The following is a 12169-nucleotide window of genomic DNA, read 5'->3' as shown; positions in this document are numbered from 1 at the left end:
ACAGTGGTGGCAGGGTGTGTAAAACTGCTCAGTCACCATCATTCTTCTTTATTCTCTTCATAGTGGAAGCACTTTAAAATTCTGCTTCTTAGTCCTTTTTTTTTTTTTTCTTGAGACAGGGTCTTGCTCTGTTGCCCATGCTGAAGTACAGTGGTGCGATCACTGCTTACTGCAGCTGTGACCTCCTGGGCTCAAGTAATCTTCCCCCATCAGCCTCCCAAGTAGGTGGCACTACAGGTGTGCACCACCACACCCAGCTAATTTTTGTATTTTTTTTAGAGATGGGGTTTTGCCATGTTGCCCATGGCTAGTCTTGAACTCCTGGTCTCAAGCAATCCACCTGCCTCGACCTCCCACAGTGCTGGGATTACAGCATGAGCCACTGCACTAACCCTGTAATCCTTTTAATACTTGCTTAACTTGTCTATAAACTTATATGTCTTTTGATTTGAGCCCTTGGCCTGCCCCCAGGTATTGTCCTTTGTCCTGGCTTGTGCACCTGGTATGTAATTAAAATTGCTTACTGCCTAGGTTTTTCACTAAAATAAGAATTACTAAGAGTTAACATTATAAATTAATGAATGTAATTAAAACTACTAGGTACATACAATGTGTATTAAACAGGTAGGCTGTGTATTTTTTGGAGAACAAATGTTAAAATAAGTCATGGGAGTGTGGTTCTTTTTTAAGAGAAAGTGTTTTTTTTTCTAGTTTAGAGGATTTTAAGGATTGTTTCAAGTTAACAGAAAGGACAAAACTGAAGGTTTAAGCAAGTCGTAGAAGGTTTGTGGAAGATTGATCTTGCAAAACGAATTTTGTGTGTGATCAAGTTTGGCTAAAATTTTAAGGGGGTTATTTAGATTTTATACAAATTGAACATTCATATAAATAGCACATTGATGCAGGGTCAGAATCTGAGCGCCTGTGTGAGGCAGGATTTTCTTGGAATATTGATGTGTTCTTTAACACAAATTTGTAAAGTTTATAAAAGCCTCATGGAAATCTTACCTTACAATCAAACTAATTAAAATTTGGTAGATTTGTTTATAAGATTCTATTAAAGCTTTAGAATTAACAATACAGTAATACAAAAATAAAATTTGGTTTTCTCTTTTAAATAAGATTTTTGTATAATATTAAGAGATAGTAAAAGATTTTCATTTGCCCTTTGAATAAACTGCCAAAAAAATTAAAGAAGAAGGAGAGAGAGAGACAGATTCAGTTGGCTTCCCACTGTCTCTATTAGGTCCTATTTTTTAGAAAACTGAGGTCTTCTTTATCAAGGAGTAAAGATTTCTGCTTTTTTTTTTTAAATTGGTGAGTTATCACTTCAGCTAAATGATTTACTTTATAATGACCTGTAATCTCATTTTGCGATATCAAGTGCTTTAAACTTTTAATGTTGGACTAACTTTCCAAGATTAAATTCTAAATGCAGTCTTTTAACCTCAAACTGACTTTTAAATGTCCAAGAGAGGCATATTTGGCTTATTTGATATGTTAAAATCATACAGGAGGCATTGCCAAGCATAAAATGGTGTGTAACTTTCTTTGAAATGTATTTATATAAATGTGCTATTGTTATGTGTTCCAAAATTGTATAATATTCTTATAATTTTAATATGTCTTGGTATATGTGATCAGTAATAATTATAATTATGGTAAATTATTGTGTGCCACAGAAATAACCAGATTTCCTTGTCAATTATATTTTTGACTGTGGATATCTTTTGTCATTCACAATTATTATTTTACCTTGTTCCTTTTCAAAAAGTTGTTTATAATCAGTTATAGGACTCCAATGGTGTATTAGTTCATTCCCATGCTGCTATGAAGAGATACTTGAGACTGGGTAAATTATAAAGAAAAGTTTAATTGATTCACAGTTCTGCATGACTGGGGAAGCCTCAGGAAACTTAGAATCACTGGAGAATCGCCTCTTCACAGGGTGCCAGGAGAGAGAATAAGTGCCAAGCAAAGTGGGTAGCCCCATATAAAACCATCTGTTGCCGATGCTGGAGTACAGTGGGCAACTCACTGAATGAGTGAGTTCTCATTAGAACTCACTAGCATGAGAACAACATGAGGGGAACTGCCCCCCATGATTCAATTACCTTTCACTGGGTCCCTCCCACCACATGTGGGGATTATGGGATTACAATTCAAGATGAGATTTGGGTGGGGACACAAAGCCAAACCGTATCAGATGGATACTTTTAAATGCAGGTTTCTGACAGCTTTGGAGATTGTGCCATTAAAATAGAGGAAAAAAAACTTCCAGGACGCTCCTGGAGATCTGATGTATTCATGAGGATTGTTGACCCAATATCAAATAGAACAGAGGTTAATTGCATGAACTGAGCTAATAGAAGACTAAAATAATTTTTTTGTGTGATCTTTTTGTCTGAAACATTGGTGATTCTTTTCATTTTTTGGGTTGTTTACAGCTTTTAACAATTGAGTAAAATATGCTGTTGTGAGCAAAATTTAAAGCATATTTCTTTCTGTCTACCTGATTTCTCCAGAATTTGAAAACTATTTTTGAGTATTCTTAATTTATAACAATATAGTTATTTGTATGAGCTCAATAAGAATCTGCTTTCTTTTGTAACAGGACACAATTGGAGACTATTATTTTACTAAAGCTTTGACTAGAATGAAATATTTTAAGCTATAAACAAAACAAACTGTTTTAAGGAATTGCGATTGACTTATAGAGCCAATAAAAGATCCTTAAAAAAACTGGCCTTGTACCTTGCCTACACAATTCTTTTACAGGGTTCCCAACCTGTGATAAGTAAAGAACGTTACTTTCTGGCAGGCCCAGGAACCCCAAGTTATCTTGGGATTAAGAAGAGAGGCATTCGCCCAATTCACACAGATATCTGCAGGCACAAATAAATTCTTGACTGGGCTTGGGGCCTTTAAAAAGTCTAAACTAAGATTCCTTAAATAAAAAAGTTTCCAGCAAAGTCAATTTAAAAAAGGCCTATATAGAAAATAATTATTCTTGCTGCACTTTATACAAAGAATCAGGTGAAGTATAATACAACTAAAGCTTTTTTACAAATAAATTAGTCCTACTATGATTTGTGTTTGATAAAAATGGAGGACTGAGATAAAAATTATGTTTTTTTTTTAAAAAAACATATAAAACACCTCTTCTTAGACCCCACCTTATCAATTGTTTCTCAGTTTCATTCTTTGTTAAAATGCATTTGGACTGAATCCTAAGTTCTTTCCTGGCTACAAGTCTCCAAACTACTGTTCATTTTTTTTTTTCCTTTTTCTTTCATTTGTTCCCTTTTTTTTCTGATTTGGAATCTAGAAATTAAAACTAGAAATTTTAATTTAAAATTAAATTAAAATTAAAACTGTGCTTTTCTTAAAGTTCTGCCAAGTGAAACTTGAAACTTAAACTTTGGGAAAAGTAACAGCAAATCATTTATATATATAAACCACTTTTGTGCCTGCCTACTCGTGCATGGACTTCAGAGCAATATAGCCTAAATCAGTTTTCCAGGATTACTTTCCCCTTTTGTTGTCATGATCTTTCCTCCTTTTCTACTGGTTTTCTTTCTCTCTTCTTTCCCCTATTTTTCTCTGTGGAACATGAAACTTCACAACCTGCTAAGAATGATCCTTTCTAAAATGAGGGACCTAACCCTCTAGAAATAAACTGTCCTAGTGACAAGGGATCAGACCAAAGCTGAGATCAGACACTCACTTTCTTCTACAATGCTTTCCCTGAAAGATTTGGAAGAACAGGGTGGGAGGATGTGAAAGGAAAATAACATCTTGGGACCTCAAACTCACTATGTGAAAGGAAAAAGTTAAGTTTGGAAACAGTCAAACTTTTGGAAGTTGCCTTTCTTCCAAAAAGTTTGGAAACTGCCTGTCTTTTTTGTTCCTAAACAGATAGCCTCAAGACAGAAGGCCACATTAGCTCCCCAGATGGCCTCCTTCACCCTGACATTATAAATTAACAGTTTATCTTCACGGGTACAGGAGAAGAGAAGAATAGAAATCATCCCTCCTCCTACCCTGGGATGAAGCCATATTTGACTTCTTCCTCTAATTTACTTTGTCTTATGTAAAGTGCAGATTTATTGAGCATGACACAAATACATAAATGACTGTTCCTCTGTCCCCTGCTTCTCACATGCAACATGTGGATTCAGTGAGCACTAATCAAAGCCTCAAAAGAATGTAACCACTTGTCTACTCTCCGCCACTTTTCTTTAACTTTTCTCCTTCCCCTCCTGGCCACTTTTACCCCTTTAAATATTGAAGCCTTCAAAACCCACTTTGGAAAAAGTGCAGGCCTCAGATCTTACTGTGGCCTGTGTCTCTTTTTCCTGTGTCCTCAGCCTTGCAAAATAAACCTGTAAATTGATCGAGACTTGTCTCAGACATCTTTTTCTCAGTTTACAACTTCCACTCCTGTGCAAAGCTAAACTCCCATCTGTGTTCTAGATCCATTCCTCACTCTGTCTTTTCACACCCTGTGTCCATCACTGTCTCCTCTGACCCCTCTCACGTGTGTATCTTCAACTTCTCCTTCCCTGGTAGCTCTGTCAGCAAATAAGCATGCTCTATTCTTTTGCATTTTCAAAGAAACTGCAAACTCCCTCCCTCAACCCCACCTCTTCTTTCAGCTACTCCCTGTTGAGGGCCAAACTTCTTAAGAGTAAATCCCATTGTCTACTGGCCTCCCACTGACACCTCAACCCATTGTGATTTGACCCTGCCTTCTCCGTGATACTGATACCTGTAGTTAAAACCACTGAACAGTCTTAGTTTTGCTTGAACACTCGGTAGCATTCAGATTACAGTTAACTGTGCGCCACTTCTCAACACGTCTTGTGCCACATATCGCAGCTGTCCTGGCTGCTTCTCCTCCACTGACCCCTTAAAGATTTTCAGTCCACAGGCTGTTTTCCTTACCACCTGGGTAGTCCTGCCTAATTCAATAGATTACCATGCACAAGCTCAGAATCCCTAGCTCCTTATCATCACTTTAGATCTGTCTCCGGAGCTCCAGGCATGAACAGCTTGGACGCCTATTGATTGGACCGCTCTACCTGGATGTTTTACAAACACCTCAAACTCAACATGTCCCAAACTGAACAGCTTTTCTTCCTCACCAAACCTGCTCCTCCACCAGTGTTTCCAACCAACTATGTGGTAGCACAACAAAGTTGCCTAAGCCAGGATCCTAGGCGTCCCATCCTCCACACCTCTATCTCAACTCTCATATCCAGTTGATCTCACGTCTTGTGGATAGTCTAGTCCCTAAATTTCTCCTTTGAAAAATAACTAATTTTGATTAGATAACACATCACAAGGTACAAAACCCAAAGAGCACACAAGATATCTAGGAAAGTAAGCTCTCTTATCTCTGTCTCAGCCTGTTGCTTGTTATTCTCAGGGACATTCACTAATGAAAGTTTATTATTTATCCTTCCAGAAATACTCTAGGCATTTCCAAGTATATGTATGTATATGTTTGTCTTAAAATACATATAATAGCATAGTAGATTAGAAAAGGAGTTGTTGCTTTTGTCACTTAGGATATTTTAAAGCATCTCATTCTGCACATGATTTTACCATGATGTATTATTTTTATTCCTGGGTAGTGCTATATTCTCCTTCCCCCTGGCTTTCATAATTTCTGGACCTTTCTACCCCTCTGCCTCCATTTCCTCTTTCATTGCTGTAACTTTTTTTTTTTTTTTTTTTTTGAGACGGAGTCTTGCTCTGTCGCCCGGGCTGGAGTGCAGTGGCATGATCTCTGCTCACTGCAATCTCCACCTCATGGGTTCACGCCATTCTCCTGCCTCAGCCTCCCCAGCAGATGGGACTACAGGCGCCCACCACCACGCCCGGCTAATTTTTTGTATTTTTCGTAGAGACGGGGTTTCACCGTGTTAGCCAGGATGGTCTCGATCTCCTGACCTCATGATCCACCCGCCTCAGCCTCCCAAAGTGCTGGGATTACAGGTGTGAGCCACCTCGCCCGGCCCATCGCTGTAACTTTTATTCATCCTATTGGTCTCAGCTTAAAGATTATACATTTAGGGTGGGTGAATGTACACATGTGTGGTAAGAGAGGGGGCTCCCTGACTCACTCCTATACTAGGTTAGAGACTACCTGCTTTATGTTGCTAGACCACCTATATTTTCTTTTTATTACACACACTGGACTTTATTGCACTTGTTTGTTTAAATGACTATGAGCTCCACAAACGTAAAGATGATGTCCATCTTATTCACCCTTGTATTCCTAGTACCTGGCATAATTCCTAGTACAATGTATTGTGAAATGAATATTTATTAACTGAATCTATGAATGATTGACCTATTTTTATTCTGACTTTTCTTACTGGCCATACATATTTCCACTTTTTTTCTACCTGTCAAAGGTGGTAAAAAAAAATAGCTGCCTTTTGAGTGAGGTTGTAGTAATTAAAGATGACCACATAATATGAGTGGAAACACTTTGGAAAGAATAAAAACCAATGCAAATGTGATTGCTAGAACATGTGTTTAGCCTAAATATACATGTGTGTGTGAATATGTATTTGTGTGTGTGTCTGTGTGTGTATATATGAGACACAGAGAGAGAGAGTGAGAAGAAGGAGGAAGAGGAAAAAGGTGGTGGAGGAGAAGGGGCAGGAGGGGGACTGACAGAGAAGAGAAGAAGGAAGAAGGGGAAAAAAGATGAAGAATAAGAGGAGGAGGAGGAAAAGGGGGCAAGAAGTCCTTCAGCAAAGCTCTGGGACAGCACTTACTGTATGGTATGTGGTACCCTCTGTAAGAGGCATTAAGATAATCTGTGAGATTCCACATCTGCCCTCAGGAGCCCAAGTGAGAAGGGAAGAGAACACATACACACAGACATCAGCTCACCGCAGGGCAGATGTGGGAAGTGACCCGTGTGCTAAACGAGATGGCAAATGTCTCTTCCTGCCTGGCCGCTGCAAGGCTTCTATACAGGACTTCAGAGACAGGGACAGGGAGTAGAAGAAATATCCACTGCTCGTTCTGCCTCAGGAATTCTTCAGGTACCCACAAATGGTTACTATTCTTCCCCCTCTGTCTCCCCCGTCCCTGATTATTTCAGAATATAGAATGCAAAAAAATATTCATGCTTCTGTATGTCTCATAGGCCAGAGGCTGGAAAGCAATGAGAAAATGTTGTTCTCAGCTGGGTGCAGTGGCTTATGCCTATAATCCCAGCACTTTGGGAGGCCAAGGTGGACAGATCACCTGAGGTCGGGAGTTCAAGCCCAGCCTGACCAACATGGAGAAACCCCATCTCTACTAAAAATACAAAAATTAACCAGACACGGTGGCACATGCCTGCAATCCCAGCTACTCGGGAGGCTGAGGCAGAAGAATTGCTTGAACCCTGGAAGTGGAGGTTGCAGTGAGCCGAGATCATGCCATTTCACTCCAGCCTGCACAACAAGAGCGAAACCCCATCTCAAAAAAAAAAAAAAAAAAAAAAGAAAAAGAAAATGTTCTCACAGGCATCACTGGACTTTTAAAATGCCTCCCTCCCTCAGACGTTTGCAAAGTATGTTATTGACAAGGTGCTGGGTTCTGGTAAGAACAGCTGAGTTGCACCTGAGGAATGGCTCTGCCGGAAGCCTCAGGAATGGGGGCCAGAGGTCAGCATTCCTCCCCGTGTTGCATCTGAAGAAATGCAAGATAAGGTCTGGGCAGAGCTGAGGGAGGGGAAAAAAAAGGAGGAGGGAGAGAGTAAGCCAAGGTAGGGCTGTCTTAGCAGGTCCTTAGAGCAGGATGGCATTGCATGGCAGGGCAGAGAAGAGACATTGGAGAGAGAGAGGGGCCAACAATGGCATCCAGAAGGCTGCTCGGCACACCTGAGATCACTCCAGGAAAAGCTGAGAGAATGCCTTGACATGAGGTCAAGCATCATTTACCTCCTTGAGCCAAGCTCCCTTGTTTCTTAAAGGTTAATGAGGAAAAGATGAGAAATGGGCATGGTGAGAAATACTTTAACCAGGTAATGCTGAGTGATGTCATGCAGACAGGGAGAAGTTGGTAAAGTGTGGCCCCCCTCTCTCTGCCCTGGGATGGCAGCCAGGTTGGAGCCACCTGGGGAAGGACTGGACACACCTTCTTCATTTTGCTTGCACCTCTTTGTTATCCCTGGGTTTGAGGAGGCGGCATTTAAGATCAATTGAGCCTGAGGGGGTAGGGGCTTGTGCAAGCCAGCTGCAGCATGGCAAGCCTGAGTGTGTGCCTCCACACTTACCTGTGCAGTGCTTCCTGCACTCACCTGTGCGGAAGAGCTTCTCCTTCGTGATTCCTTTTTTTTTTTTTTTTTGAGACAGAGTCTTGCTCTGTTGCCAGGCTGGAGTGCAGTGGGACCATCTCAGCTCACTGCAACCTCCACCTCCCGGGTTCAAGCGATACACCTGCCTCAGCCTCCTGAGTAGCTAGGACTACAGGCATGTGCCACCATGCCCAGCTAATTTTTGTATTTTTTTTAGTAGAGATGGGATTTCACCATGTTGGCCAGGATGGTCTCGATCTCCTGACCTAGTGATCCGCCTGCCTTGGCCTCTCAAAGTGCTGGGATTACAGGCATGAGCCACCGCGCCCAGCCTCCTTCATGATTCTTAAAGGTCATTCTCTTTTCAACAAAGCTTTCTTTCTTTGGCCCTTTTACTTGAGCTGCTTTTTTTCTTCTTCCTGACCAAACTGTGGTGCCCACTGAGGGTTACAACCTGCCTCCAAGACACATCATCACTACCACCCTGCCCCAACCACCACCAGGGCCCTCTTTGGTCGGTACTGTCTTAGGTGCTCTGTTAACCCAAGGCCACCTCAGCCGCTGCCTCTTTTCTCATCCCCATGAGCAGAGCTCCCTCGAGAACGGGGGCCCCTGACGGATGACGTGTGCATGTGAAAACCCAGTTTTACTCCCCAGCTGTGCCATGGTATTAGCTGAGGAAACTTGAACATCACTCAGTGATGATGATAATTTCTGACTTGTGTACCTGACATGATTATGACAAGAAAATAGCACCAAGCATGTGAAAGCACACACGTTCCTAAAATTTTACTGCTGTAAGGAGTGATTGCAATACCTTGGGCTGCCCTGGTTCCCTTCTCTTGTGCTCTTGCTCCCTCTGCTTTTTCTGAGCCCCCTCTGGACACTGTCTTCCAATTCAGAAATAAGGATATAAGGGAAAGAGATGTAGAAATAAAAGGCCATGGCTCCATGAAGGTGACACTGGCCAGGTCCTTAGAGCCTCTGTCATGCCCATAGGTCAGAGGGGGTAACCCCCAAATGATGGCTCTTTACTTCTTCAGGAATTCTCAGACTCCAGCCCCTCATCCTGTAGTCTCTCTCTTCTCCCTAAATAAACCACATCCAGAGAGGGCAGCTGCAAAGGGAGGGTTGCAACAACTTGTTCTTTCTTTTTTTGGGGGACAGGGTCTTACGCTGTCACTCAGGCTGGAGTGCAGTGGTGTGATGGTGGCTCACTGCAGTCTCAACTCAGCCCTCAGCCTCCCAAATAACTGGGACTACAGGTGCACCACCATGCCTGGCTAGTTTTTTGTTTGTTTTTTGGCAGAGACAGGGTTTAGCCATGTTGCCCAAGCAACTTGTTCTTTCTTTACCCAGGCAGAAATCTCTGTCTCTTTCCCTTCTCTCTCTCCCTCCCTCCACAGGTGAACTTGGTGAACCTGAGGGGCAAGAAGGAGGCAATCCCAGGTTCCATGGCCTCTGTGCCAACCCCCCAGGTCTCAGGTCAGTGATCACTCCTTCCCTCTGGGTCCCAGGCGAGACCTGATGGGGAAGCTCAGGGTGGGAGTGTGGGAATGGCTGGGGAGACAGGTGTCTTTGCTACATACACCACGTCCTTTCCTCCATCCTAGCTGCTGCTCCCTTCCCACCTTATCCAGGCCAATTAATCTTTCAAGAGCAGATGGCCATTTCTCTGTGTGTGGGCTGGGGATTGAAAAACCCCCTCCCCACCCCACCGGGCACACACACACCTCCCTGCCACCTTTCCTTGTTCTTCACCACCTTCTGAGCCCCTCTCTTGTACACTGGGCCACCTTTACCCTTGGGGCCTAGGAAAGAAAATATACCTATTAAATAGCTTGCAATTTCCCAGGCACAGCTCATTCCTCATAAAACGTAGTTCATCATAAACTCTACGCCAGGCGCTCCAATGCGGAAAAAGAAGAATGTGATGTGATTTAGCCTCTTCCTTTGAGACTCTCTAAGTGGGAAAAATAGGCAAGCAAAGGGACAATGTTAATGCAGTAAGATCCTTTCCATGCAGGGCAGGAGGGAAGAGAGGTGGGGGCACAGGAGAGGCAGGGACTGGCCCTGACTGGGTAGAGTTGGGTGCCTAGGGAAGAAAAGAGAGAGTTTGACATTCAAATTGGGCTTCAGAGGATGAGCTGGAGTTTATGAACAGATCATCTGGGGCATCTTCCTGAACTGGGGCAGGATTGGCCTGATTAGAGAGCCTGGTGTAGGGGAAATGCCATAACCCCTATTTCCTCACTATTCAAGTCAACAGTGAACAAGGGACTTAGATGTAAACGGTCTCTTTGGGGGAGCAGGGGGTGAGGTCTATGGAAGGGATGATACAGAAACCCACCATGTGTAGGTGGTAACAGCCTGAGGCAGGATCTACTCTAGTCTCCTGGAGGGAGAGAGCGGATTTTCTCACCAGAGGGTAATGTGGTCTATCACTGAAAGGGCTCCAAGGCAGAATAACAGCCATAGAAGAGAAGAATGAGGGAATAAGAACAGAGGCTATTACTGTATATTTGCCATGGGCCAGCTGCCTCCCACACTCTTCTCTCTCATCTAATTCTCAGGAGCCTGCAAGTTAGCTGTTGTCATCCTTATTTTACAGACAGGCAACTAAGGCCCAGAGAGGGTGAGTTACTTGCCTAAGGTCAAGTGACTATTACCGTGCTCATTTTGTAGACAAGGAAACTGAGGCTGAGAGGGGTGTGCTAATTTGACTAATATCACTCAGCCAGTAATTAGCAGAGTCTGATTTTGAACCCAAATTTATCTGGCTCCAAGACCTCGTACTTCTACCTCACAATTCAGAGCCCCTGAGATAAGACAGTTCTAAAGTCTCTACCAGAAAGCTGTTTCCTAGATGGGTTGGATTTCAAATACTCCCCCCAAAGCAAAATGATAAAACAAGTGACTTGCATTCATATGACACTTTATGGTGTATAAAGTCTTTTCACGGTCGTTATCTTCTTTAATCCTAAAAACAACCCCATAAAGTAAACAGAGCGGTATTAAGCGTTCCTATTTTACAGACAAGGAAGCTGATTCTCAGAGAGATTGTCTGATTGAAGTCACAGATCTCACCAGAATGGAGCAGGGCAATGACCCAGGATTTCTGGGCTCCTGGAGAGATCTGTCTCCACAAGGGCTCTCTCGTTGTATGGACAGATGGACAAATCCAGATCCTGGTGGATGGAGCACGACCCTCTTCATAAAGTCTGTAGCAAGGGTGAACACAGATAATGGAACTAAAAGACACCTCTGAGTCTGTCAGCTCACTGCCACTTGCACACCTCTGACTGTGTTTAGTACATTGCAGCAGCCACCCTCAATGCTGGGCACACAACTTCAGGCAGAGAATCATCCACCAGCACCTTCAGCGTTGACTCGGATAGGCAGCCCTGTGCCAATAGTTTCCTTCTGCACTTTGGTCCACGTGCAAGAATTTTAGGCCCAGTACTGCCTGCGAAGCAGTTCCTGGACTCCCCAGCAGCTTGAAGACTCAGGGTTCCCTCAGACACTCCAAAGTCAGCTCTTGTAGTTAGAAACCTCGGCAAAGCAAGGAGAAGGAGGAGGAGAAGATAAAGGAGGGCAAGTGGGAGTCCCGGGCAGGAGAACTGCTCCCAGGGTACAGCACATAGCTCTGTGATGACAGGGGTGATGGGTAAACAGATTCTTATCGGGAGATCATTGTATACTCCAGCTGTCGCCCATTCCCACCTTGCCCCATGCTTGTACCAGCACACACATGCTCAAACAAAGCCAAGTTGCACACTCCAGCATCCACACTCCCACGTGCACAGGGCACTACACACAGGAGGGAACCATGCCCCATGCTCCAAGAATCGTGTGATGGAG

Source organism: Pan troglodytes, chromosome 6 (assembly GCF_028858775.2).
Source record: "Pan troglodytes isolate AG18354 chromosome 6, NHGRI_mPanTro3-v2.0_pri, whole genome shotgun sequence".
Taxonomy (NCBI): Eukaryota; Metazoa; Chordata; class Mammalia; order Primates; family Hominidae; genus Pan; species Pan troglodytes.
This window is presented reverse-complemented; position numbering follows the sequence as displayed.